We start from the raw sequence: 26498 nt of genomic DNA, 5'->3' as shown, positions 1-26498 counted from the left end.
CTAAATGCTAGCAAATCACTCATGTGCATATAAAGAAAACAAATTTAAAATATGAACATGGCTAGCTGGGCGTGGTGGCACACGCCTTTAATCCCAACACTCGGGAGGCAGAGGCAGGTGAATCGCTTTGAGTTCGAGGCCAGCCTGGTCTACAAAGCGAGTTCAGGACAGTCAAGGCTACACAGAGAAACCTTGTCTCAAAAACAAAACAAAACAAAAACATACATGGTAAAGTTTGCTATTCAGGGTTTTAAAATTAAAGATATTAGTAAACGGACCTCAGTTTGAAGACAGATACAGAAGAGAAAAGGGAAAAATAAGAAAGAGCTTGTGGTCTTGAGAGAAACCAGAGCCCCAGAAGGCACCAAACTGGTAGCAATGGTAATAAAAAGAACAAAACAAAACAATGCTAGGATCTGTTCACTGTGTAGCTGAAACCTTTCCAATCATTTCCGCCCACCTTTTCAATATTCTTCTTTGATTCGTAAGCCCATTTTACAAATGAAAACAAGAAAAACAAAAGATAAAATAACTAGTCTGTGGTATTAGCAAGGCAGACACTGTTTCCAAGGCTAGCAACTGGCTGTGTGCACGCGCATGTGCGTGCGTGCATGTGTGTGTGTGTGTGTATGTGTGTTACTCTAAAGCCTAGAATGACCTACAATTCACTATGTAGCCCAGGATAACCTTGGCTTATGGATTCCTTTCGCCTGTGTAGGATTACAGGTATACAGCAGCATATCCACCCAGAACAGCAATTGGCTTCTAAACAAACATCTTAATAAGAAACTGCAAACATGTTATTCTAAATTACCACCTTAATTCACAGGATGCATTACTAGATTTCTGCTGAAAATGGAGCAATTGACTCTAAACCATTAGTTTGGGTCGGGGAGAAGTGGTCAGATTCTTGACCACAAAGCCAAGCAATAAATGTGATTATGGAGAAAAACTACTTTGAGCTTTCATCTCTTGACCGGCTAATTAGACAGATCCTCATGCAGGAGGCAGACAAACAACTCTAAGGATCCTAATATCACTGGAACTACCTCAGAAGGAAAAATAATTCCATTTTCTAATTATAATAAAAATAATGTACAAACTCGGTACTTAACGTATGCTAAAGCATTATGCTATGAATACATTTCACATATTTTATTTAATCTTTATAGTAACCTTGGGAAGTCAGTATATTATTAACTCTTCATTTTAAAACTATCTCTCCTTCCCCTATCCCCCTCCCCAATGGTATGTGTGAGTGCGGGCATGTGGAGGTCAGAGGAAGTCAAGAGAGCCAGCTCTTACCTTCCACCTTTGTTTTAAAGCGGGTCTCGTATTTTTCTCCCTCTCCTGAAGACTCTAGACTAGGTGGTCCTCAAGCCCCTGATGATTCCTGTCTCTGCACCCCATCTTGTAAGAACGCTGGGATTACGGATGTGTACAGCATCCAGCTTTTGACTTGGGTTCCAGGCAGCCAAGCCCAGGCTTGTAGAGCAAGCTGCAGTGTGCACTGAGCTACCCTCCTGGCCCCAACCCCCTACTCACCTCTCCGTGTAACAGACATAAACAAGACTCAGGGAGCCAAACATTTGACTAAGATGTCTCAGCCGTTAAGTGACAGAACCAAGATTTCTACCCAGCTCTAACTGTTCTAGAAGAACCCAAACTCTTAAATCCCACACCTGCTGCTTTCTTAGTGGCTACAACATAAAAGCAAATTTGGGGCTTCAAGGTAAGTTGCAACTGCTTTGTTAGTACAGTCAGAATCCACAGCTGGTCTTCAGGGGACTCATAAACTCCCTAAAAAGGGGTAAAAAAATAGTATGGGTTCTCTGTCCCCCTGGAGAAAACCCCAGCTGTGTCGTGTCAATGACTCCCTCGTCTCCCTGCAGCCATCAGAGAGGCTAAGAAGGCAACAGAAATGGATTGGCGTGCAAAAACCACGGCTATGCAAGCCTGGAACCCACCGGGTGAATCAGGGCACATCTGTAATCTGGCTTGCCTACCGTGAGATAGGATGTGGAGACAGGAGAATTGCTGGTTCTCCAGCCAGCAAGGCTTGGGTATGCAGCCTAGTTTGAGAAACATAAGAGACCCGGTCTCCAAGGCGGAAGGCAAGAACCAACTTCAGAAAGTTGTCTGTTGACCTTCACACATCCACCATGGCATGCCCCTGCCTCTACATACACACACACACACTCAAACACACACACACACACACAAACATACACACACAAACACACAAACCTAATAAATTTTTTAAATGATTGGATGCACTGGGTTAGACATAAACAGGACTCTGCTGGCATTATAAAACTATCAATCCAGAAAGGTCAACATCTGGGGAGCTACAGATTTAGAACAGCTAGATGATTGGTTCTTTTGCAACCAAAGCATTAAAAATGTTATTTTTACCTGTGACTTAATATAAGGCATACCATGCCTTCGCAGCCTTGATAAGCCATCTGCTTACTCAAATCACTTGTAACGACTTTTGGGAGAAGGCGCCAGCCCTTTCTGACTGCGTAGGCCGTTCACGATGTTCACCGTGCAGAATGGCTCCCATGCCCCACTTGAGCATCTCTTTTGCATGACGCCCATATCCACACAGACCACAAAGACTAATACTGACTGAAGTGTTGTTCTGATGATAGGAATGGACTCTTAAGATCCAAGTGGACACTCCGATGTGCTGTGTTTCCAATGGTGAGTTGATAAGACCAACAAAGCCCATTCCAGTTGACCTTGGACAATGAGCCATGTGGTAAAGGCTGATTTCGCGCCCAAGAAAATGGCTTTGCTGAATAGTCTGCCCCCAGTCTGGGCATCCCAGAGGTTTCTTTAACCTCTTCCTCACTTGGGAAGGTGCCCTCTGAGCTTTGAGTTCTCTTTCTACTGCCAGCGTCTCAGAACCATTGCAGAAAGAATGAGCAAAGTGGCAGAGGATAATGTGGTCCTCGGCACCCAAGAGCAGGAATGGGAAAATGGCACCATCTGCTGGAGGTATCTGGTGGAGGAATCAGCGGCCTGGGATCCAGGGGTCCAGACATCAGCCTTAGACAAACATCCAAAGGAAGGCCTGTGATGGAGGGATGACGTGTCTGGCCCTAGTTCCTTCAATGCAGCCAAACGTGCAACGCCTTGTGTCTACCTGTGAGAAACTTGGAATCTTGCCCAAAAGATAAGATAGCTACGTAGGGAGCGCTGACAGTTTGGATTATGGAATAATAAATAATGTGCTGACAGTAGACAATATGCGTCTAACTCAAACAACAGAAAGATTTGTCATAAGAAGATCCTGGGCTCTTTGGGGAAGTGGACTGTTTATGTGGTTCTGAGTCTATGTGTGTAAGTTTCAGAGACTCACCCCAGATGACAACAGTGTTCTCTTTAGAGAAGACCAGGGTCACAATTAAAGTCTCACTAAGCGAACAAACAAGTGACACCATCTGATACCTGACAACGTAGCCCACCACAATCCTCCCCATCCTCTTTAAGCCCCATTCCTAGATAATAAAAAAGAGATTAAATAACACCCTGTTTCCCACTGGAGTCATCTGTAAGCTTTCACTACATGCAGTCAACTGCCAGGTCAATCAAAAAACCCTACTCTGGGCCTGGCAAGGTGACTTTAAAGGCACTTGCTGTGTAGGCCTGACAACCTGAGTTCTGTTGCGGGAGCCCATGTGAAGGCAGAAGGAGAGAACTGATTGCACAAAGTTGTCCTCTGACCTGTACGTGTGTATCACAGCAATCATAGCATGCACGTCCCTTCACATCACACACACACACACACACACACACACACACACACACACCAATGTGACGATGGTGACCCATTCTGGATATGAGTAGTAAAGAAACCAGGAGCTCTTCACAAAGAGGCAACAACTCTGCTTTCTGATGTAAAATGGGAAATCTACTTTCCAGCATTCTTTCTCTACTTTCTAGTACGGGACTAGTTCCTTACTAGGAAATCCGGCTCTTTGCCCTCACACTCCCCATCCTCCCTGCATGCAAGAGACAATGAAATATAACTCACCGAAGTAATAAAAGAAAAATGCTAACTGGATACACTGTGGCAGAATGAAAGACCACAATGTCAGGTCAGAATTTAGTTTTTGTCTTCGCCCTGAAGATAAAAATGGAGTCATTGAAAGCTGTTTGTTGTTTGTTTGTCTTTTGGGGTGAGACGCTGTCTGCTAAGGTCAAATCTGGCAGAGATATGCAACGTGCTTGGGAGGCAGAGGAGCTTGAGGCAGCGAAAAGGCAAGAGATTGATTAAAGACTTGGAGACGGGCCACAGCCAGCTGTCAGAGAAAAGTCCAAGATGGCTTCTGGTTCCAAGCCTGGGTACCGGAGATGACAAAGGATGCTCACACATGTAGCACTCTAATTGATGATCATATCTTAAACATTGTCTCCATGATTTTTGTCATCCTTGATGGTTGGAAAGTTGATTTTATTCCTGGTGCCAGATTAATTCACATCAACTGCCAGGACACCTTGTTGTGAACAATGGACAACAGTAGAAGCCTTGACTGAGACCCCGACACTCATTGGGTTTTACAAGTGTCAGGACTTTTTTTTTTTAAGTGTCAGGACCTTTAAGACCATTTAACTTAGCCCTAATTTTAAAAAAAGGGAAAAGTGACGTATACGGGACTATCTGACTGTGTCCAACTGTACCCCAAAATGTACCTATACCCTGCAGGATAGAAGGTTTTTTTTTTTTAATTTCATGGAGGCCAGAGGAGGTGGGTCCCCTGGAGTTGGAGCTAGATATGGTTGTAAGCCACCTAATGTGGGTGCTGGGAATCAACCTCTGGACCCCTGGAAGAGTAGTGTATGCTCTTAACCACTAAGCCCCCCATCCCCAACAGGAATTTACAAGTTCATACTGTGTAGCCACCTTAGTTTATCTTGTGCAGAATGAGGGACAGGTTTTAAAATGGGCTGTCAGCTTGAAAATAAAACAGTTTCCATAAAAGTCACTTCAAATCTTCATGGGCAAACACTTCTTACTAGCATGTTTTTGGCATTTCCTTGCTATGACCACAGCCGCATTATTCACCTGGTGGCAACAGTTACATAAAAGAAGTACCAACTTCAGCTGAGCATGGTGGCGCACGCCTTTAATCTCAGTATTCTGGAGGCAGAGGCAGGTGGATCACTGTAAGTTTGAGGCCAGCCCGGTCTACAAAGCAAGTCCAGGACAGTTCCAACGTCACCCTTTTGGGGCTCATCCAGGCACTCCACAACGTGTGTCTCTCCACTATATCTGAGGTTACAAATTCTGTGTTCACTTCCTCCATAGCCATGAGGTTAATAAATGCCTGCTATTTTCCAGAAATTGTGTGAGGGATTAAGGACACACACACACACACACACCACCTGGACCAGTATGTCTAAAGCAGTCACATTGTATGGAGGTTGTATCATTGACCCAGAAGACCAAAATGATTAAAAAAACAAAAAACAAAAAAACAAAAAACTGGGACCCAGAAGAGCCTAAGCCTGGAATATGCCAGAACCTGTCATTTTGCAGATAAAGAATATTGAGGGAGGGTTTAGGATCAGACAAAAGCAGCAGCCTGGCAGGATAGGGAAGCGGGGAGCTCACAGAGAGGCCAGGCCCAGGCTATAGAGAGAACAGGCCAGTCAGGAGAGCAGATGGCAACTTAGCAGGTATGTTTGAGGAGGGTGTGGGGCAGGACGCTGTGTGAACTCCAACCCAAAAGCCTGTTGTCCCTTTGTTGGGAGGCAAAGGCTAAAAAGGGCTAGGGGTAGGTACTGAGGGAAACGGAAGCAATTGCCGGCCTGGAGCCTGTGAACTAATTGCCAGCCTCATTAAGTGCTCATCTAGGATTTACGGTGGCCGCAATTGGATTGCATCATTTTTTTTCTCTGGCCCCCATTAGCTGCCCAAGTACAGGAGCAGAGAAGTTGGAAAGCTGAATCTATCAAGGTTAGGACTTTTCTAGACTTGTGAGGTAAGAGGACAAGAGTGGAGAAGAAGGCTAGAGAAACAAGCGTGGGGGCCCCAGCTGCCGGAGGAAGGAAACCAATGGCCGGAGATTTGACAGCGGTGTCTATCCTTGCTAAATAGTTTGCTATTAGTTCAAAACACTCAGAAGCAGAAGAGACTGTAAGTCCCCCAAATCTCGGCTGCTGCTGCTGCTGTGTTCCCTCGTGTCAATGTTTGGTATCACCATCCACTCAACTAGAACCAAGAAACCCTTCCACCTCTTTCTCTATTGGTTTGCACATCCCAGCAGCCTTCAAGCTGGCTTCCTTAGCACCCATTTAGGCCATCTCTGCAGGCACTGAATCCACTCATCCAAGCCCTCAGACTGCACCACGACGTCCGGTTATAGCCAGATGCTAAGTGGTCCATCTGCCATCATCTTGCTCCCTCTGACCCCATATCTTCAGCGCCGGTGAAAAGAGTAGCACAGCAACTGAGAAAGAGCCAAGGCTACGCAGAAGTCTGGCCTGGAGTCCCAGCTCTATCTTTTAATGGTGAGACCTACGATACAGACTCAGTTTCCTCATCTTTAGGAAGGAAAAATCATTCCTGTTTCATATACTTCTTGAGAATTAACAGAGGCAGTCTTCATAAAGAGATGAACGTCGGACCCGGCACCTGACAGGCTTCTAATCAACATCAGCTGTTCTTAATATCAGCTGTTCCTGTCATCAGCACCATCATTAGTCTAACGACCTAACAGGCTCTTGCTTCAAATCTTTCCATGCTTCATCCCAGCTCTCAGGGAGCAAAGTCTCCTACTCCGTTTCTGCTACCACATGTTGCAGCCATCACACCTTTTCTTTTGTTCCTCCTTCCTCGGCAAACACTAGCTGCTGCTTTGAGATTCGGCTCCATCTCCCTCTCGGCACACCTGTGCACTCTACCACCCCCCTGCCCTCCCCCCCCCCCCGACGGGGGCACTACGATCTCACTATGTCCTTGAGCGGAAAGAGGTAGCGGCACAGAGCTTGTCTTCAAGAAATGCCTGCTGCTAAATCAGAAAACAGTGAGAGCTCTCTGAGTGCCAAGCAGCTGTACCGTCTATCTCAAGGAGAGGGGACAGCACCAGAGAGGCAGTGCACCCCAAGGCACGCTATAGACTAGGCTAGAGCATAGGTTTATTCCAAATAAGACAAACAAACGCAGGGTGCCTTCATTTCCCCTTAAACTACTCACACAAAGGTCAGAGGGGGAAAACAGAAGGGGTGTGTGTGAGGGGGGATGGCAGGAGGAAGCTAAAATTCAGACTGCTTTGCTAAATTAAAATCCTCACCAGGTGGCTAGGTGTAACTACACACATTTGCAATCCCAGCACTTGGGAGGCTAAGGTCAGAGGGTTACAAGTTCAAAACCAACTTGGGCTCTATTTTAAGACCCTGTCTCATAAACAAACAAAAACAAATAAATTCTTCAATGCAAACAAAGTGCAGTATTTTCTTGTTAGTATTGTTAGTTTGTCTCCTTTCTTTCTTTCTTTCTTTCTTTCTTTCTTTCTTTCTTGCTTTCTTTCTTTCTTTTCCAAAGTTTGGCTTCAAAGATTAACCACAAGATGACCAGCAAGAACATGCCTCAAAAGACACGACCGAATACACATTGAAGTGGCAAGTATCCAATGTATAAGTACAATCAATTTGTTTCCTCATTAAAAGCCTTCGTGAAGAAAATGATTTAATACAAATGCTAAAGCTACTGACACAGATTAATTGAAAAATAACAACAGACTTCTAATTAAAGACATAATATTATTCCCGCCCCCCTTCACTTTTTACAAAAAAAAAAAAAAAAAAAAAAAAAATCTGAATAAACAGGCGAAAGCTGACTGTAGGAAGCAGGCTTTTATCAGTCACCAAAGAATTGCTAAAAATGTTCATTAAAAAACTTCTATTCCTCTGTGTACACTTTCTTTTGGTCAAGAACAGACGTAGATTAAAAAAAAAAATTCCGAAATGATTTCTCACAGTTTTCCTCCACTCAACTCAGCTCAGCCTACTTACTGATTTGTCTTCACCTTCCCTTGCTCCTCCTCTCTTTTTCCTTACTTACTTGGCTACACACACACACACACACACACACACACACACACACACACACGCATTCTTTGCCATTGATTTCTCTGTACAGACCTATCGCAATAGGGGCTAGATCCTTACATCATGTCTCAGTTCTCTATGTCATAAAAAAATATGGGACAGACTTTGATCCAAAGTCTCGTGAGCACAACTAGGTGTGTGGCCAGAGAGGCCCCTGGTTCAACCACAACCAACCAGTCAGTCGGTCTCAGGCCTCCCAGATCTGCCCTAGCTTTGAGGGAGACATTGCCAGAACACTGTGAACACAGAAGGCAGTGTGTAAACACTCTCTCCGTTCCTTACCCAAGAAGGCTGGAATACTGCCAGTGTCCAGCAGGTCGTAGCAATGAGCCCCAGTCACACGGAGAGGCCTCCCTCACCACCCTGGCCGACAGCCTCTGCTCAGAAGAAAACCTCTCTCCCCATCCCTTCCCTTGCGTTGCTAAAGTTCAATGGAGGGCTGGGGCGACGGTTTGGGGAGTTCCCTGCCTGAGTTTGGGTTTCCAGAACCCACATAAAGCCAAATTCAGTAGTGCTCATCTGTGACCCCAAAACTCCTACAGGGAGATGGGAAGTGGAGACAAGAGGGTCCGAGAAGCTCATGGGTGAGCCAGTCTGGTATGTCCTGTGGCAACCTGCAACAGATCCTATTTTGTTTTTTGTTTTGTTGTTTTGTTTTGTTTTGAGACAGGGTGTCTCTGTGTAGCCTTGGCTGTCCTGGACTCACTTTGTAGACCAGGCTGGCCTCGAACTCACAGTAATCCACCTGCCTCTGCCTCCAGAGTGAGATCCTGTTTTAAACGCTGTAAAAGATGAGGGTCTATACCCATAGCAGATTCAGCTTAGTTTCCTCTGGTTGCCCTCTAACCTACAAATATGTGCCATGGCGCACACGCATACACGCACACACACATGCTCTGTCAATTACTGCCTGCTAAGAAATTGTTGTTATTGTTTTTGTCTTTCAAGACAGTTTTTCTGTGTAGCCTTGGCTGGCCTTGAACTCACAGAGATATGCTTGCCTCTGCCTCCCCAAGTGCTGGGATTACAGGTGTGTGCCTCTGCACCCAGCTAGAAAATTATTGTTGTTGATTTTTTGAGACAGAGTCTCACTGGGTAGTCCTGGCTGTCCTGGAAGTCTCTCTCTCTCTCCCTCTCTCTCTCTCTCTCTCTCTCTCTCTCTCTCTCTAGACCAGGCTGGCTTCAGAGATCCACCTGCCTCTGCCTCGCAAGTGCTGGCATTAAAAGCATGTGGCACCACTGCCTGACTGCTAAGAAAGTTTTGAGGAGGTCACCCCAGTTCACAAATAAGCTATGTTCCAAAAGTTCATTTCTAGGGTGCTTGGACTTTGCCTCCTGAAGCAAGATAATGAATGACAGTAAGTTGTTGGGGTCAGATTCAGAGATCTAGTCAATTTTCACAACAGATCTGCAGCATAGTAAACAGTCTTCAACCAACCAGCCAATCAAAAACTGAGGCATAAAGGCAGCCATTTTGAAGGTTCCTGCCTACAGACACCAAGCTCATTGAATGCTGTATATTACATATGTTGTATGTTACATATAAACCGAGTTTCACATGCCTTGGTAAAGCTGGAAACTAACAGAAAGAGTAACAAAGGAGATTTTTTCTCTCTCTCTCATTTTTCTGGACATAGGAACGCAGAAAACCTTTTCCATTCTTCTCTTTCCATCTCCTGCCTCTCAGAGCCTCAAGCCTGATGCCAAAGACTCACAGACTATCCAAAGCTCTACAAAGCACCCTTCCTTGACAAATCCCTCCCCACAGCCTGCTTTATGCCTCAAATCCAGCCCCAAGTCTCCATAATGGGGTTCCATCTGTCCTTTTAGCCACGTTTCCCATGATGCTTTGATTCCAAGGCGTGTCCTCTGCATCTCTGCATATACTATTTCTGTGTGCAATGTATCTCACCAAAACCCCCCCACGCCTTTTCCCACAGCCAGCCTGTGACACCAACTCACTGCCGACAGCTTTCTCCAGCCCTCCAGCCAGAAGCCGGCTCCTTCTCTGAATATTTCCATGTCTGTTCCCTTCCTAAATCCTTTGCCTCGGTGTGTCCTGGATTTTAGTTACCTGTGCATGTTTTTCCCCCTCGTCTTTCCAAGCAGGTTGTAAGTTCCTTGGAAATATTTGTTGAGTGTCTATTACTAACTGGTATTGTGGTACACAGCTTCATGAGCATAACAGTAACCCTACAAATTAGAGTCTTAAATAAGCAGTGGGTCTCTCTTGCCCCAAAAGGCCTGTGTTGTGCTCACCACAAAAACACTTTGTATATAATCTATGCTCAGCAAGCTTTTGTTGAACCTATAAATGAATAAACTGATATTACTCATTTTTCATTTTGATATACATAAGTAACATATAAGATTTAGCAGTTTGTACTTTTTAGAAGTGACTGAACCGCGCCAGCTTACTTTTATGAAGTAACTGAGTCTTAATCAAGGCTGGACATGACTTAGATTAAAATCCCAGTTCCAGAATCTCCTGCCATGTGACCCTGAACACATGAGTTACTTCTCTGAGGTTCAGTTTTCTCATCTACTAAACGGAGACTCTACCAGTGCCCACCGTACACACCTGCTGTACAGACTAAATTAAAGAAGTTAAATTGTGGAAGGCTAGACCTATGCGTGTGACAAGAGCTAGCTGTATGTGTCTTTCTTCTTCTGCAGTCAGGGCAGCTTCTGATGGCTTCACTCTTTGTGAGGAAACGGACCCTGTGTTGCTGTTGTTCTGAGCCCCGGAATTACTAACTCACACTGTGTACTGTTAATAAGTGTGCCTCAACACACTTATGGCCACTGGCTTTTCTCTTTTTGTCATTCTTTTAGAATTTGGGAACATTTGTTATAGCATAATTTTTAAAAATGAGCCGGGCGTGGTGGTGCACGCCTTTAATCCCAGCACTCGGGAGGCAGAAGGGTAGATCGCTGTGAGTTCGAGGCCAGACTGGTTTATAAAGCAAGTCCAGGATAGCCAACGCTACACAGAGAAACCCTGTCTCGGGGGGAAAAAAACAGAAAAGAGAACCAATAATTTAAAAAAATGAAATATAGCTGGAGAGATGGCTCAGTGATTGAGAGCACAAACTCCTCTTATATAGGACCTGAGTTTGGGTCACAGTACCCATGCCAGGCAGTTCACAGCCAACAGGCAGCTCTGACTTCTGTGGGCACCTGTGCTCACGTGCACGCACCAACACAGAGATACAAATACACAGAATTAAAAGTAAATTTTAAAAATCTTTTTTAAAAAATAAAATATAAGGGGCTGGAGAGATGGCTCAGAGGTTAAGAGCACTGGCTGCTCTTCCAGAGGTCCTGAGTTCAATTCCCAGCAACCACACGGTGGCTCACAACCATCTATAATGAGACTTGGTATATATAATAAATAAACAAATCTTTTTAAAAAATGAAATCTAAGACACAAAATATAGAGGAATTTGACAAACCTGCCTCTTAAGTCTTCATGTGTTTCATTTCCCAGGCCCCAGGCCATGTTTCTCCCCTGTGCCTCTTTTCAATTAATTTCTAAATTTATTCTCTGATAATTTCATACAGGTAAGCAATAAATCCTGGTCACATTCCTCCCCTTCTTTCCTTCCAGTCCCCGCCAGCACCTGCTCCCAGCATGCCCCCTTCCCTCTATGATGTCTTTTTTTTTTTTTTTTTTTTTGTGACCCACAGGGTTTAACCGGGGCTTCTTGAGGAGGGAGGACTACGGAGGCATTGCAGCACGAGGCGTAAACAACGCACCGGTGGCCACGTCACTGCACCCATCGAGGGCCAATAGTGCCCTGAGGAGGCACCTGACCAATAGTGTCCCATGAATGCCTCTGTCCCATCCCTGCCTGAACGATGATGGGCCCAGTCTTATATAGGACCCATGCAGGCAACCACAGCTACTGTGAATCCATGTGTACAATGGCCATGTCAGGCTTGCAATTGCTTGAATAAGAATTGGCTCCTATCGGCTCGCTCGTGTGTTTAAATGCCCGGTTACCAGGGAATGGTACTATCTGAGAGGGAGTGGGCATGGCCTTGTTGAAGGAAGTTTGTCTCTGGGGAGTGGGTTTTGGCATTTCATAAGCTCAAGCCAGGCCTAGTAAGTAATTTTCTTTTCCTTCTGCCTGTGGATCCAGCTGTAGAACTCGCAGCTACAGTTTTAGCATCATGTCTGCGTGCACCGTGCCCCGCCATGATGATAATGGACTAAGCCTTTGAACTGTGAGCCAGGCCCAGTCAAAGTGCTCTCCTTTGTAAGAGTTGCTGAGGTCATGGTGTCTCTTCACAGCAATAGAACACCAATGAAGGACAAAGGATTTCATAGGCTCCAACTCCATCTTCCAGCCCTCACAGTCTTTCCACTCCCTCTTCATCAGTGTTCCCTATGTCTTGACAGTGGTGATATATAGGGAGGTCTTATTATGGGGTGGGCACTCAACAATCACTTATTCTCAGTACCTTGATGGCCACAGGATTTGCTCACTTCGGGGGAGGGGATGATGAAAAACTTAGGAGGAAATCACTGGACAGGACTGAAAACTGACCAACACAAACACTCTTAACTTTCTAGATGAATTTGTATTTTAAAAGACGATGTTAAACATCAGTGATTCTCTATGTGGCAAAACGCCACACACAAGAGAAATTAAAATCAAACATCTGAGGCTTTGTAAGAGAGGCATCTATGAACAGGAGTGTCTGTGATGACTCTGGCCGTTCACTGGTCCAGGAGCCGCTAGGAAAACAAGGATGTTTCATGTGACACTGTCTTGATCACCTGGCATGGAGCCCAATGTAAACAAATAGCCAATACACACTGCTAAGTAAATTAACCACTTCCACCCTGTAATCTCCACCCTGCTTTTAGTTGATTCCATTTCTCTTTATGACCAACATAAAAATCAATCACGGTGACCGATGTTTTGAGAAGGAGGAAGTGAATGGTTTACTCAAACACCAGAGCTCGGGGAAAAGTGGCCGGACAAATACAAATGCTTTGCTAAATAGGCTTAGAGAGCGCTGCTAATCCCTTTCTAATGAAGAATTCATCCTGTGTTAGCTCAAAGGGATGACGCTGGAAACGGAAGTTGTCCTGTCAGAGATACCTCATTTCATGTGGGCCTTGACAGTGAACTTCCTCTACTTTAAAAAAAAAAAAAAAAAAAAAAAAAAATCCCCAACACATTCTAGAGCAATCATCACAAAGTACTCAACGGACAGCATGTCACATGACTCAAAATTAATCTCACCGGGGTGTGTGTGTGTTTTGAGGCATAGCAGGAAACACCTCCGGACACAGCTGCCTGTTTACACAGAGTGACCCAGGCCAAGCTGCTCAGCCAAAGCTCCGTTTTCATTTTCTCCATCTCAGTACCAGGCCTTACCCCACCTGAGAACCAAATTTCCTCCAACCCTTCCATCTCTGGCCATTTTTTAAAATCGCGGACTTTAATATTGGTAACTTGTTATTAAATAAGTATTCACCGTAGAGCGTTAGGAAATACAAGCAAAAATGTTGAACTCCACTTGCCAGAAATTACGACCACAGACATTTTGATCTTTTTGTTTGTTTGTTTGCTTTCAGAGATTTTTCACAGTGAGATTTAATACATTTTTCACCCTGCTTTTTCACTTCTAGGCTGCCAGTCAATATCAGTGACTCTCCTGTGGCACAGATGATTACAGTACCATTTTGGGGAAAACTTGTTCTTTTAACAAAATGGAGGCTGGGCGTGGTGGTGCACACCTTTAATCGCAGCACTCAGGAGGCAGAGGCAGATGGTTTGCTGTGAGTTCGAGGCCAGCCTGGTCTACAAAACGAGTATAGGACAGTCAAGGCTACACAGAGAAACCCTGTCTCAAAACAAAAAAAAACAAAAAAAAACAAAAAAAAAAAAAAAACAAAAATTAAAAAAATAATAAAATAAAAGGAGGAACAAAACAAACTGAAATAAACTAAAATAGTAATAAGCTGAGGCAGAGAACAAAAGAGGAGCACGCTGACACAATAGTGGTGGGTATCTGAGTTTGAGACTAGTCTCATCTACATAGTGATACCCTGTCTCAAAAAGAAAGAGAGGTAGGAAGGGAGGGAGGGAGGGAGGAAGGAATGAAGGAAGAAGAGAGGGAAGGAACAGAGAAAGGAAGGACAGAAGGAAGGAGGGAAAGGAGGGAGGGAGAGATTATTAGAAGGTTAACGGTTAGCCCATAACAGAACGGACTCAAATGGGAACGCGCTCGCTGAGGATGGGAGTCGGTAGGCCTTGTTGACAGAGGAGAGAGAAAAGTTAGCAGGGACTCCCAGGGCTCTGGGGGCCTAAGCCAGGGATAACAGAGGAAGACTCAGAAGGAGAGTGGAACACAGCCCGGGTCAGTCTTGGACGCTTAGCAGTTAGGAATCTTCCAGCAACAGGAACAGAAAACCTGATTGACAGGGGTTTAGACAGGGTTTATGTTTCCCTGCAAAACGGAATGTCTGGGGGCTGACGGCAGAGCTGGTGCCAAATCCGCCCCCTCCCCGCCCCCCCACCCCCCCCCCCGCCCTTCCTTCCCAGCTACCACCAAGCGCTGTGTCTATGGATCCCTGCTACCGGTCAAGGTGCTGCTGTCTCTCAGGCAGAAGGACTTACATTTCTGTCACCCAAACTACATTCCCTAGAAAACCCTAGGACATCCAAGGCAAAATGGTTGACACCATGACTCATCACGGGCCTGGAAGAAAGGAGGGTGGCTGCTGAGGGGGAGACAGCAGGGGCTCTCACAGCTTGAGGGTTCCTGAAACACCCGGAGCCTCTCGAAGACGAAGACGGAACTGCCGCTCAGCAGTGGAACTGGGCACCCAGGGGGAAAAAACAAGTCTGGGGGTGGGGGGTGGGGTGGGAGAAGGAGTCTGAGGAGGGTGAAGCAGAAAAATGAGCTCAAGCAAGAGCCTAAGAAAGAAAATAGACACAATAAAGGAGAGGGAGGCTCAACCCGTGGGAAGAGTTTCTGAGAAAGGGCAAATAAAGCATGCCGTCAGATACGTGGAAGACCAAAGAAGCTAAGTACTGGCAGCAGCATACGGATGGGACAACAGGAGTAACTGGACCATGGGGATGGCTCAGTGCTTAAGAGCATTCACTGCTTTTCCAAAGGTCCTAAGTTCAATTCCCTGCACCCACATGGTGGCTCACAACTGCCTGATGCTGTCTCTCGTGTGCAGCTGTACATGCAGGCAAAGTACCTATATATATGTTAATATATATGTATACACACAAACACACACACACACACACACATATATATAAAAGTGTTAAATAACTGAAGATGGACCAGAGAAGGGCAAGGGGATGCAGGGGAGAATTCAGGAGACAGCCATCAATGGAATAGGAGAGGTGGCAGAGATGAGGCAGCAGGAAGCTGAATCGGGAAGGTAGCCAGGGTAGAGGGCTGGTGACAGTCACAGAGACGGAGGGAGTGCCTGGTGCGCATGTTCCCGTGGGACTCCAATATCTAGACAAGAGTCTTGCAGCTTTTCATCATAGATTAAATTAGAGTGTTAGACAAAAGTCATCAAAGGCGGATTCCGACTCAGTAGGTCTGCAAAGTCGGCATTGCCGGACTCCCAGGAGAAGCAAAGAACTAAATCCGAGCAAAGACTATCCCTTGCTTCATCTTATCTACTTACACTGTTCTGACTCTCGTTCATCCATTTCTTTCTAAACTTTCTATGCGCCTATCCATTTTCTAACTTAATATATATATTTATATAAACATATTTATTATAATTATAAAATTACATGTAATTAGATATAATATGTAAATATATAAACTTTTATGTAAATATAATTATATATGTTTATGTATTATATGCATATAAATATATATTATATATGAAATTATATATAATATATGTTTATAAAAAGCACAGAGCGGGAGGTGGGAGGCATGAAAGAGAAGCAAGAATGCATTAGAAGTTTCTTCTAAGCAACTGTTAGCTACACACACTTCACAGACTTGTCAGGCTGCTATCTCCTGTGATTAAGTATGTCTGTGGACCCTCTAGTGTTTCAAACAGGGCACCTAAGTATTCAGCAAGCGAGTAAGAGGCTGGGAACAGCAATTAATTCTGGTTGTACCATATGGCCATACAGAACACTGGCTGGAACCTGAAAACTTAATTTCACAAGAGTCACACTTATTCTGAATTTTAATCATTTTTTTGGATCAGCAAACATATGCCTGCCAACCTGCTTCATTTACACAAAATTCTGAGGCATAATCACACTGCATACTCCAAAATGATTGGTTTTTCCCCAGATGGACTCGAGATCTCACTCCCACCAGGTTCTCACAGCAAAATAGCTGCTGGCAGCTCCTATCTAATCTCCTTCTTAAATAAAATCTTCTAACAGTTTTTTTAAAAAATTATTTTCATTTTATGTGTATGGATATTTTGCTTACATGTATGTCTATGCCAGAAGAGGGCATCAAATTTCCTGGAACTGGAGTTACAGACAGTTATAAGCTGTTGTGCAGTACTGGGAATTGAACCCAGGTCCTCTGCAAGGACAGCCAGTGCTCTTAGCCACTGAGCCATCTCTCCAGCTCCCCCAAAAGGCCTTTCAACAAATAGCATCCCTTCCATTTTCATCAGCATCTCATGACACTGTGAGTACAATATTCCCTGGCCCTGGATCCCACAGCCCTGGGTCCAGCCCATTTGCTGCACGTTGCTTCTCCCGAATGGAGGAGACATTATCAGCTTGCAATGCAGACTCCATCTCCTGTCCTCTTAGAATCAGGATACTTTCATCCCCTGTACATCTAATAACTTCAAGAGAAGGACAGAAAAAGAATCAGTTTTTGTTTTGTGAACTCTCGTCTCTGGCACTTGAGAGACTGTCCTAATATCCCCCAGCATGTTTTAGTGATAACATTTACTGCACTTGGGGCCAAAATGATTTTCTGCCACTTTCAATTCTAGTTCAATAAAAGAATAAGGGCTTTGTTTCTGACCTCTGTCATTTTTAATACTATAAAATGATTTAAAAAATGTAAAATTGACTTCCATTTCCTACTGGACTACCAATCTCATATTAGCTTTCCTTTTATCAAATTTATGAGAAAAGTCAGAAATTGCCTTTCCTTTAAAAAAAAAAAATCAAAATTTCAAGATCTCCTGGGCAGAATGTTTGAATTGAATTTCAGCTCTCAATAATTGCTGGCCTAGAAGTTTTAAAGAAGTATAGAAGTTAGCTACTTTCTGTTACTTAGCTCAGTAATAAGAACCTAGAGGACTACCCCTGAGCTGAAGATCAACCAGAAATAATGAGGTTATTCCTAGAAAACCATCACTCTTAAAAACCTCAAATATGTGTTATTACGTTTCAAATTAAGGAAGTCTATGGTTTTTTCAGAGACCACGGTGAATAAACTCAATGGTTTCTAAACCGCTAAGCCAAACCAACCGTATATATTTTTATAATATGATGTTTAAAAACTTTCAAATATACATAAAAGTTGAAAGAAGCCCCATATCTAGCAGCAATCTAAACTCATGATTCATAGCTTGTTATTTTTGCTTGGTTACAGAGCATCCATCCATCCATGTTACACTGACATAAGCGCTGTGTGTATATCCATCCACAAACACTTTGTATGACTATAATTAACTAGACTTCAGCAATTGTCGATAATTCTTTTGAACCAATAATCTTTTGAAAGATGCCATTTCATTTTTAATGATTTCGCTGAGTAAATTAACCAATTAGACATCGTGAATTCTACATCTTAATCTTTTATTAATTCCGCTACGTTGAGTAATGTCTTGGGCGTCGGGTCTCTCATCAACAAAAACACAAAGCGCTCGGTAGACATGATAGGTCCCAATTCACAAAATGTAAAATGGGCCTTGTGGTTAGGGCAGGATTTGCAAACGAGTCACTCGTTAATTAGAGAAATAGCTAATTGGAGGGCATGTGAGCACAAATGGGTTTTTTTTTCTTTGGTAAATTATAGTAAAACAAAAACAAAAACAAACAAACAAAAAACCTTCACAAAGCTCACAGAGTCAAGAGGGAGCTGGAGTTTAAAAGTTTAGTTACTCATCTCACACTGGCCACAGTGTGTCCCCAGCAAAAATATTGGAAGCTGGATTGACTGGGTCACTCCAAGTACAGATTCCATAGCATATCTGCCTTGTATACACCCCTATTAGTCACCTGACTAATCCAGCTGCAGACAAGGGTAGCTGTTCCTTGGTAGGCTCTTCTCTTAAACTGATATTACCCCCCCCCCCTTCCGAACTTTGGCTCTGGAGGGGCACCCTTTGAAGCCTGGAGAAATCAAAGCCATTGCAAGACAGTGCTGAGCACTTTGAAAGAAATATGAAGAAATGACATCAGCCCTGGGGCGCGGGGTAGGCTGAGTTCTTCCCAATTGGGTCAGCAGTCGGTCTGTAAAACATCCCCACTGCCAAGGAGGTGGTGACATCTCATGTAAATCAAAAAAACCCGAAGCTCTGAGATAGCTCATTTCCATTTTAAATGCACGGGGGTTAAATATGGATATGAGCGCTCAGAGGCTCCTGTGGGATTGATTTTTCCCGTCTTCTCTGAGCCCTTTGCTTGGCGTGATAAGGACCAGGTTCATTATCAGCTCTGCTAGCGCTGCACTTCAGGAGACAAGATGAGGCTACACAGTGGGAGAACAGAACCCACAGAAAGAGAGAAAGAAACAATTCACGTGGTGCCATGATAAACCTCCATGTTAGCCTCAGTCCATTTTAAACAGAATCATGAAACCCAATGAAATCCCAAGAAATGGACTTTTCCTGAATCATTTTTCAGACTTGGAAAAAAAAAACCCAAAAACCAAAAAACAAAACCATAGTGACATCATAAAAGAAATCAATTAGGTTTCAAGGTTTGGCTCGCGATGCTTGCTTTGTTTTTAAAACTCATTTTTTTCCCCAATAATAATAATAATAATGCTTGCATTTTCATAACATTTGTTTTTATAACAACAACAAAGATTCCATTCCGACAGGCTGTCTAGAAAGGAAGCTACGGTTCTTCTTCGTCAGAACCTTCTAGAGATTTCACTGGCTCAAGGTTATACGCACAACATCAGAACAAAGAGCCTGGCTCCTGTCCGTTGACCCTGAGCTCTCTGGCACTTCCCTGCCCTCTGCTCCAGTTTCCCTGCAACACAGAAAGTGGTTCCAGGCTGGGTCTCTCCCAGAAATAAGGGAAGCATGCAACTTACAGAAAACCACAACCAGGAAGGCTCCAAGCCACAAGGTTCCTGGAAACCCACAAACAAATGAGCAGAGTAGAGAGGCATTTCCCTCCGCCCCCCCCACACCCTCCACCCCACCCCATTGGCCTTTGATAAGCAGAAAAACACAGCACAACTCTGAGACAAAAGACTAGCTTGAGGACCTAATGAGACTTAAACCAAGGGCAAAGCAACCGGTCCTGAAATGAAGACAGCGCTTTCATACAAATGATCTTTTCACACAATGTACGGATTAAGAAGCTCCGCGTACAGACAATAGGAAGGCTTCATGCATTAAAAATTTGACACTGAGGATTTTCTGAGACAAAGACAAATCCACACCAAGTAGATAATAGGAATGGTGATAATGAAGACTCAGATTCTATTGGGGGGGCATGGGGGGAGTGGGGGGGGGGTAGGGAGAAGCAAATCTCAGAGACCCAACTCATTAGCTAAAAGGCAGCATTCAGCTTATTGAAGAGATTCTAACGGCTTGGCCCACCTGATGGGCACAAGCCATCACCTGCCTGGTGCCTGTGCTGCATTGCGAAATCCCTTCCCCCTTTCTCCCACTTTTCCTTCCTTTCCCTTTCCTCATCCCCTTTCTCTCTGAGATGGGGTTTTCTGATGTTGGCCAAGTGGGCCTCTAACACCTGGCTCAAGCTATCCTCCTGCCTCAACTTCTCTCCATGATCTGGGGAATCACCACGTAGCTAAGGTTGGCTTCGAACTGTGGCTCCCCATCTGCCTTTGCCTCCCTAGGACAGGGATTAGAGGTGTGCCCCACCCAGCTGGCACCTTTTTATCCTTTCCTTTTTGTTTGTTTGTTTGTTTGTTTGTTTATTTCATAAGTTTCTACATGTCTTGACTCTGACCGTGTCCCCCCCCCCCACCAATCACCACTCTCCTCTTGTGCCCACCACCTCTGTTGCTTTCATGTCCCTTCCCCCTTTTATTCTTGTTAAAACACATTTTTCCATTTAAGGAGCTCAGCGCTGGGGAAAACTGAAAATACCTTTTCCTGAACTTCAGCCTAAAATCTCAAAGACACAAAATTAAAAGATCAGGAGTACAGTTTTATTACAGGGTATTTATTCAGAGCTACTAAGAACCCTGTTCACTATTACCTATAGAAATATTGCCCAAGAAAACATTTTCAGTCTTTCCAAATCGAAAGTTTAAAGAGAATGCCTTAGATCTAGGTGGGGGTGGGGATGTGGTGTGCTCATGCAGGAAACCCTGGGTGCAAGTCCCAGCACTGCGTAAAACAGGGATTTGGCTTGTGCCTGTAAGCCTAGCACTTGGGAGATAGACGCAGAACGATCAGAAATTCAAGGTCATCTTCAATTACATAGCAACTTCAAGGCCAGCCTGAGCCACATGTGACCCTGTCTCTTTGATTAGTAGTAGGAGTAATAGCCAGCTCAACAGCACATGTACTAAAAGTGGAATAAGATTAGCATGGATCCTATGACCACAGATGACATGCAAGTTTGTGAAAGGTCCCAACCTTAAAATAGATAGAGAGATAGATAACATTTTCTTTAATAAAGAAAGTCTGGCTGGGCGATGGTGGTACACATCTTTAATCCCAGCTCTTGGAAGGCAGAGGCGGGTGGACCTCTGAGTTTGAGGTCAGCTTGGTCTACAGAGTGAATTCCAGGACAGCCAGGGCTACACAGAGAAATCGTATCTTGAAAAACAAAAACTAAAACTTAACTTAAAACTTAAAAAAGGTCTGATTGTTTGAGCTTGATGCCTAAGAGCCACATGGTAGAAGGAGAGAATCTACTCCAGATTGTCCTTTGGCCTCTACATGCACACTGTGGCACAACATGGCACACACACACTCACACACATATACACACACACACACACGACACACATACACACATGCACACACACATACACATGCACACACACAAACACGCGCACACACAAACATACACACACAAATAAATAAGGCAATAAAAAGAAACAAATCTCTTCATCTACACTGTTTTAATCTTGCTACTTAGCATGAAAAATATGAAAATATTATTACATCTCTGAATTACTCGTATAAAATATTTATTTTATGAGATGCCCAAAGGGAAAAGCTTCTTCTTCCAGATACCATCACTGCAGCCCCATGCAAAAGAAAAGAAATGGGGTAATTTAATCTTGGAGCTGGACTCTAATATGTCCCACAAATGAAGGAATAAATCAAATAAACACTATTTTTAAAAAAAAGCTAACATGAGAACTTGCTCATCAAGGTTGCTTCGAACAGACAGAAGCTCTTCTGTACAAGAACAGGCATCACCAGCAAATCCCCTACAATTTAAGCCAAGAAGCCAGTGGGAAGCAAAATGGTGTCAGTCTCACCTACAAGCATTCCAGACTGTGAGTGCAGTAACCCTCAGTCCCACAGAAGCAGACACCAGGCCCCACCACCACCACCACCACCAATTCTTAGCCCCACTGGGACATCTCCGGACACACTCACTGGATGACAGACGACACTTGATAGGGAACTAACCTATCAGCCGAGCTGCTGTAGCCTTTTCTTTTTGTGTGTATTATCTGTGCTGTTGGTGACAGAACCCAGGGCCTCAAGAAAGTTGTGCCAGTACTCTATCACTGGGCTGCACTCCCAACCTTCCTTCCTTTCTTTTGAAGTTTTATTAAAGAATTACAGTTCTTTACATGTTTACTTTGTGTGCGTGTCTGTTGCGTAGAGGCCACAGGATGACACTGGAGAGGCAGTCCTCTCCTTCTGCTGTATGGGTCCCGGGAATTGAGTGCAGGGTGTTAGGCTTGGGGCGGAGCACCTTCACCTACCCCCTGAGCATCTCACCAGGTCATTGCTCCCTCCCTCCCTCCCTCCTTTCTAAACAGAAAAGAACAGTGAAAGTGAAAAAAGAAGAAATTCTCTTTGGTTTCTAGAGGTATATGTGTTTGTTTTGATTTGGGGTTGGTTTTTATTGTGAAAGAGAGAATGAGAGAGAGAGAGAGAGAGAGAGAGAGAGAGAGAGAGAGAGAGAGAGAGACTCTCTATAACTGTATAGTCCATGATGGTCCTGTGCCTTGGCCTCACAGGGCTAAGATTACAGGCCTATGTCTTCTCATCCAGCTAACAAATGTATTGTGTTCAAATTATTTCTACTATGTTTGAGCCTTTCAGACATATTTAAAAGCAAACAGATCACGTAAGCATCTTGCACTCATGTTTTGTCCTCCCTGGCACTCAAACTCCATGATAAACAGCAGAATTAGGCACTGGAGAGACAGCTCAGTGGTTAAGAACACTGGCTGCTCCTCTAGAGGACCCAGATTCTATTCCCAGCACCCACATGGTGGCTCACACCTGTCTGTAACTGCAGTCCCAGGGATATGATGCTCTCTTCTGGCCTCTGCATGAAAGTGGCACACAGATATACATGCAGGCAAATATCACACACACACACACACACACACACACACACACACACACACTGCAGAATGAATTAAAAGGAAGAGAGATGCAAGCAAATCTTTAAGCTTGTGAATACACAATTGTCCAAATAGCACATTAAACATTAGGCTCTTCTGTTTTGGTTTGTTTTTTCCAGACAGAGTTTATCTTGTGTAGTCTTGGCTGTCCTGGACTTGCTTTGTAGACCAGGCTGCCTCCTTGAGTGCTGGGATTACAGGTGTGCCCCACCACGCCCTGCTAAATTTTCCTGATAAAAGCAAAAATCCTTTATTTGAATGTGTTTTGTTTGTGGCGTTTATAAGCTCAACAACCCATACTTAATCCAGTAAATTAAAGCTATGCAATTAATGGCAACAGCATTTACAGTGTACTCCTTTAAAAGCCTTGCTTCTTTGCCAGACTAACGCTTGCCCCTTTTTGTGATACAAAGTTACAGATATTGTCAGGTTTAATCTAATTTTCAAACTAAATTCATGTTACGCAAAAAACAAACAAACAAAAACCACAAAAAACAAACAAACAAAAAACAAAAACAACTCCAAACCCTAAAATTCCCAAAGAAAATCTAAATTCTTTCTATGAGATTTTCGAGAATAGTGTATCTTGTGGGCTAGCCACCCACAATGAAACCTGTTCTCTGGCTATAGTTTAAGTGTCCTGAGTTTTGTGGAGTTTGGGCCATAAACCTGTTAGACAAAGTTATTTTATTTTATTTTTACCCCATTTAAACATCTTATAAATCCACTTGTCACATGTTGCAATTCCTTCCGTATTATTAGGTTTCACAGAAGGAAACAATACACCGTGTTTGGTTCCGCTGGCTCTGGCCTTCATTTCTAGCAGGGAGGAGTCCCCAAAAGGGCCATCAAGAGAGGATTTATCTCTATCGCGATGATAAAAAAAAAAAAAAGTCTTCTGTTTTTCATCCCTTCCCTCACTCTCGGTGTATTATTGCTGGCAGATGGCCTCCCCTGGATCAAACGCGGAAGAAAAGCCCTACTGTTTCCTCCAAATGCGTAGGTACGTCATCAAGTTTCTGACCGTGGAAATTGTGTCTGCTTCATGCCAGGTGTCTCACATCTGGAGCTAATCCTGAAGTGACACCACTTTACAGCGGGGAGGCGCCTTCGCCCGCTTTCCTCCCAAGCCTGCTCAGTGAGAGCCTGGACGTGGAAGCTGTTAGTCTTGAGGTGAAGAGAATGCGGCTTGAAGGGCAGCAACCACAGCAACGAAAGCCAATAACTCGGGACATCAAATACCACAACAGGACTCCATTTCCCCGGAATCGTAGAAACTGCCGTCCATGAAGAACATCTGTCATACGTGAAGAACATTATCCTTCCTCAACGCACTTTCAAGCCACAGCGATGCAGCTGAAGATACAGAGATCTTATTTCTGCCGCTGTTCGCGAGTCTAGGAAGTGAGCCAAGAGCTGTGCTAGGGATGCTCACGGACTGGTGAGCATGTCGGGGACACTGCTGACTCAACGCAACTTTCATTTCCTGTGGTCGGTCAGTCATCCCGGACAACAGGAAGGTGACAAACGGTACATCCCACCGCTAGTGGTGGAGTCACGTGCTCCAATTCAAGCAGTTCCACAGCCGTGGAAAGAAAGCACCACTGAACTCTGAGCCAGCCCTTAAAACCCAGGACCAAGGCTCACAGTTTTACCAAGACTCACAGCAGGGCCATTTTGCTTTTTAACTTCCCTTCCCCCCCCCCCCCTTTTTTTTGCTCCCCAGCCAAAACTGAAGTCAAGGAACCTAAGCCATGAAACAAAAGTTGGAATATGTGTGAATACATATGCTTTACTGTGGCTATAGATGAAACATGTGCAAACAATCTCCAACGATGCTTCCGTCGCTCCGGAATTTCTTATGTATAATTATCTCTCAGATTTGATGATTTCTGACACTTTTTTCACACTTACTTGTACATCATACCATAGAAGTAAATGCTGGCATTTTTTGCAAATTTTCGGTGTTTTGAAACCAGTTGGTCTTAACACATAAAAGCGTCTAATATTGGCCAGGCACAGATAGGACAGTGGAGCTGACATTGCTGAAGAAGATTCAGGAAAACAGGGATTCCACTAACGACACTGTGATTGAAGAAGTGGGTGCAAGACGACCTCCAAGATGTGGTTAGAGGAACACTCCCTTGCTCCGTTTTCTGGTGTGGTACCCAACCTCTGAGTCCTCGTTTCCTTGGCCAGGTGGTAACTATGAAAATCTAAATAGTGTCATCTTTCTAGCAACAAATCAACGGACAGAAAGTTCTCGTCAGCAACCTACGGACGATGTTTCTTAAGGTGTCTGCTGATTATTTTCAAGTGTTGAACCCACAAACCATGTTCTTTATTCCATGAGGGGTGAGGCTATGCATGCATGCGTGTGTGTGTGTGTGTGTGTGTGTGTGTGTGTGTGTGTTTCAAAAGAAGATTGAGAAATAATATGGGGGGGGGTTCCTTCTAGAAGACCCAGATCTGGTTTCCAGCATTCACATAACCGCTCGTGACTGTCTATAACTCCAGTTCGAAGTGACCCAGTGCCTTCTTCTAACTGCTGTAAGCACCAGGCAAACATGTGCTCCATAGGCATACATGCAGGCCAAATACACAAACACAAAAAATATTTTTTTAAAGAAAAGAAGTAATATGAAATTGACAGTAGAGTGGTCACAAATGCTCTTCCCCACTGCCCATTGAATGTCAAAACATGTCTTTCCTAATGCTGTGATACAAATATGGAGATATATGTATATTTGTCTATATAAATAGACAAAATTGTATTTGAGTTCCATATCACATATTTTACATCAACAGAACAACTATGCTCCCTATTATATTCATGGCTTCCCTCTCTCTGTAATAGAATTTAAAATTCCACTTTTATTCTTTATACGATCCTTATGGTAATACAGAGGCGAGCTCACGAAAATAAAGAAAATCTATGGGTCATTAACTAAGCCTCCGCGTGTGTAACTAAGCCTAAACTTATCTACTAATGAAGTAATGCCGGGCAAGAGTTTGATTTCAACACTTCACCACAGCCTACCAAAAATTAGATATTCCCACTTTTACAGAGAGAGAGAGAGAGAGAGAGAGAGAGAGAGAGAGAGAGAGAGAGAGAGAAAAGAAAGAAAAGAGAAAAAAGTACCCATTTTCAGCATTCTACTTGTTTCAATTATTCAGGGCAACCCAGGCTGATAATTACACAGTCCCCAGTTGCTGAGTAAAAGTGATGCTTAATTAGCCAGCAGGAAAGGTCGATTAAGATCCAGCAGGAGCACCTCGTGAGGGTCTCTCACGTTCCTGCAAGGAGTAGACTCCGGCTGTGCCCTGCCGAAGGATAGATTTCCACCCACGTCTAAGAAGTTTCCACCGGTTTTGAAAGTAGAAACTAAGAATGATCGGCCTCGCAGGTGAGGTCCCAGCTCTAGCCCTGCAGATGCTCACGGAGAGCTGAGGGCCAAGCGTTCTGAATCAGAGCCTCGCCCAGGTAGCAGAGGACAGAGAAATGTTCGACGCTTACTCAGTGGCCAACTTCATGAAAAGTCGGTCAGGAAACGGATTGTAAAGGAAATCTTGACGCGTGTGTTCCCAGCATCTATTAGCTGCTCCCATTCTAAAACGTGCAAATGAGATTAGAG

At 44.1% G+C, this 26498-nt stretch overlaps 1 protein-coding gene across 1 annotated transcript in view; it reads right to left on the bottom strand.

Moving 5' to 3' along the window:
* Positions 1-26498, bottom strand: part of Skap1 (src kinase associated phosphoprotein 1) — a 293807-nt gene that overhangs the window by 241679 nt on the left and 25630 nt on the right. The gene's annotated exons all lie outside the window — the stretch shown is intronic.

The sequence above is a fragment of the Acomys russatus genome, chromosome 16 (assembly GCF_903995435.1).
Source record: "Acomys russatus chromosome 16, mAcoRus1.1, whole genome shotgun sequence".
NCBI classification, from domain to species: domain Eukaryota; kingdom Metazoa; phylum Chordata; class Mammalia; order Rodentia; family Muridae; genus Acomys; species Acomys russatus.
Note: the sequence above shows the minus strand (reverse complement) of the source record. Positions and strands in the feature narration are given on the sequence as shown.